Source organism: Lynx canadensis, chromosome A1 (genome assembly GCF_007474595.2).
Source record: "Lynx canadensis isolate LIC74 chromosome A1, mLynCan4.pri.v2, whole genome shotgun sequence".
Taxonomy (NCBI): domain Eukaryota; kingdom Metazoa; phylum Chordata; class Mammalia; order Carnivora; family Felidae; genus Lynx; species Lynx canadensis.
The window spans coordinates 206,029,774-206,032,948 of record NC_044303.2 but is presented as its reverse complement, the minus strand read 5'-3'; the positions used below and the strand labels follow the sequence as shown (position 1 = coordinate 206,032,948).

The 3,175-nt window shown below is 36.2% G+C and overlaps 1 non-coding gene across 1 annotated transcript; it reads right to left on the bottom strand.

The window, feature by feature from the left end:
• Nucleotides 1–2,844: 2,844 nt before the first annotated feature.
• LOC115526159 lies at nucleotides 2,845–2,951 on the bottom strand. The gene has a single exon (XR_003972561.1). It is a non-coding gene; the product is annotated as a U6 spliceosomal RNA (small nuclear RNA).
• Between the last annotated feature and the right edge of the window lie 224 nt (nucleotides 2,952–3,175).

Genomic DNA, 3,175 nt, shown 5'->3' with positions numbered 1-3,175 from the left:
ACCACTTTTTTTTATAACTGCATTTTAAAATTCTGTATGTCCCATATACCAAATCTGATTGTTTAAATCTTAGAATAAAACCTAAACTGCCTGGTTTAGGGTCGTAAGGGAATTTAGACAAATATCATTCATTAAATCACTCAAAAGATATTTCACTGTAGTGGGCAATTTGACAGACAGTGGGTATATATAGAATAAAGAATTTAAAATCACTGCTTTATGAAACTTACAATGTAGTGCAGAGGAGGGTGTTCATCAAAGTCAAACAAATGTAAAAGAATAAAATGATGACTACTATGAGGAAGTCTTGGTGGTGGGAATTTCTGTGAGAAAATTGTGTTTGAGCTGAGATCTGAAAAATAGGAGCTAATCAGGGAACTCTCTCAATATTTGACTAATTTTTCCAGGAATAGTACCAGTTCCTCAAAGCCTTATTATTACAGTTTTAGTTATCATTACTTTGAAAAGGTATTGTAGATAGTTATCTTTTTTTTAATGATTATTCTGAGTTGAGATAATATCATTTTAATGCTATTTTCATTGGGCCATCGAAAGAGCAACACAAGGGAAAAATAAGGAAAATATGTGAATGGTTATTTTTCATTTTCTTGGCTCTTGGGCTCATTAATTTTAATGTTACACCAGGCAATTTCTTTAACATTTTATAAAAGGAGTAGGGATCATCATGTCTCTACTCCTCACTACCAAGGAACATGTAGTTTCTGTCCCCACTGAATATCCTTCCTTTTTAAAAAAAGTTTATTTATTTATTTTGAGAGAGAGAGAGACAGTGTGAGGGAGGAGGGGCAAAGAGGGTGGGAGAGAGAGAATCCCAAGCAGGCTCCATGCTGTCATGACAGAGCCCGATGTGAGGCTCAAACCCACGAAACCATGAGATCATGACCTGAGCCGAAACCAGGAGTCGGACGCTTAACCAACTGAGCCACCCAGGCACCCCACTATCCTTCCCCTTTGAAGTGTACATTTATATTATCTTTTCTCATCTTCATCATCATGAACTCTGTCCCACCACATCTCCAGCACAAAATTCAAATTCTTTGGATTGACTAAATAGGTTAGTCAAAAAGTAGCTCTCTGCTTCATCATCATCCTGGGTGAGTTAGCATTCTAGTTAATGTGCCTTCTAATATCTCACCCTTACAATTCCTCAGCCCCTACTAAACCACTGACTTTTACCTCTACATAAGCCTCCCATAGTGACACCCTGGAGCTTAGCTTCACTATAGCTATTCTCCAGTATTTTAAAACCGTAGACTTTGTAACTCTGACCACAACCTACTTACTATCTACCAACTCCTTTCTGCCTACAGAAGTGGCAGTTTAGTTACTATCCCTTTATGTTCTCCTAATTACCTGATTGCCTTCTGTTAAAGCTTGAGCCTACTCTTAGCATAGGATTAGGTGATGATACCCCCTAGACTTCCCAGTCTTTTCCCTCCTTGACAGTCTTCAGGGCTCTCCTTCCAAGTTCAGGTCTGATTAGCTTACCCCAAAATACATCTTTTAGTTGCTCCTCTGGGCTCCTGAACATTGGTTGAGAAATTACTAAACCATGCTGATTGGTCTCTTTAGATTCCTGCTATTCAAACTCAAATGGGTTTTCATAGCTATTTGACAATTCCTGTTTTCTAGTTATTCTAATCTTTTGCTCTCCCCTGAATTCCTTAACTTCAACCCTAGCGCTGCCTTCATACTCTTAGCAGGTGACTTTATCTCCTAATTTATAGTTTTTAAGAACATACATTGTTTGATGTTCCTCAGTTTTTAAAAAAATAGTCTATATACCTTTACTTTCCATTTTCTCTTAGGAAGAAATATCCCTCCTCTTATACAATAAATACAACACTGTTTCATTTAGATTTTTCTCTAGTTATTTATGTACTGTTGGAACATAGTACACAGTTGGTTTATTTAAACTAATATTAGATTTAGCAGTCAGTCCTATCCCTACCTGTGAAATGAAAGTGTAAATAGTCTTTGTTTATGTGGGTTTCATGAGTAATGATGGTTTATAAACTTTAGTGGGTCTGAGAACTTAGGGTCTGAAGTCAAGGGTCTGCTCTTTCTCTATTAGGACTCTTGACCCACCCTATCTTTGACCTTTACCTTCCATTCTTAAAAGGAAACTTGAGGACAGCGGAAGAGTCAGAATAGTGTCTTCTACTCAATGCTGTGATCCTGGAGCAAACATTTCTCAGCCCCGTTGCTATGAAAAGGAAGCGTTGGTGGGGCTCTTCGGAGCCAGGCTTGGTCTCGGGGGAAAAAACTCTTTTTCTTGGTAAGATAGCCAATTAGAAAGTTTACATGAAGGAATTCATTACAATGGCAGCTTGATTTACTGGGAAAATGTTTTCAGATTTGAACTGAAAGTGTGTTGGGGTGTTTTTTCTTTCTTGTTTCTTTGTTTTTAATTGACTGGGACTCTTGAAGAGCCTTCATCAAATAAATGGAATGGAAAATTCCAAAATAGTCCATCAAATAATCTAGTGGAAAATTGCTTAAGGTGAGGGTACTTTTCAGCAAGAAGCGTTTTCTATTCTTTCTGCTGCCAGATTTGAAGACTTCCAGTTATATCATTCTATCAGCTACTAAATTTTAGTGTGTTGATTTTTAAAAGCAAATGCATTCTTCAACTCTGAATCATGTCATTTAGGTGAACACAATAAAATCTAGAGAAGAAAATTATAATCACACTATAACACTATTATAACCTGTTTTTTTAAATGGAAAAACACATTGTGAAAATTTAATGGATTTAAAATTCATTAAATACTTAAGTGGATTTAAGTATTATTTAATAGCATTGTCTTTGTTTTCTTTTTTTTTTATATGGAATGCTTCACGAATTTGAGTGTCATCCTTGTGCAGGGGCCATGCTAATCTTCTCTGTATCGTTCCAATCTTAGTATATGTGCTGCCAAAGTGAGCACTAATAGCATTGTCTTTAAAGATGAATGATTGGTTGGTTGTATCCTATATTTTTAGTTTATTAGCTTACATATTGAAACAAGATAGTGGCAAACTCAACCATAGCCTTAATTGAAAGAGCAAACTGCTGAAAAGTAATTTGTGCTAATGGCTCTAAACTGGTATCATTTGTTTCTATATTACCAGAAACTGGTACAAAGCCTGGTATATAGTAGGCGTGCAGTAA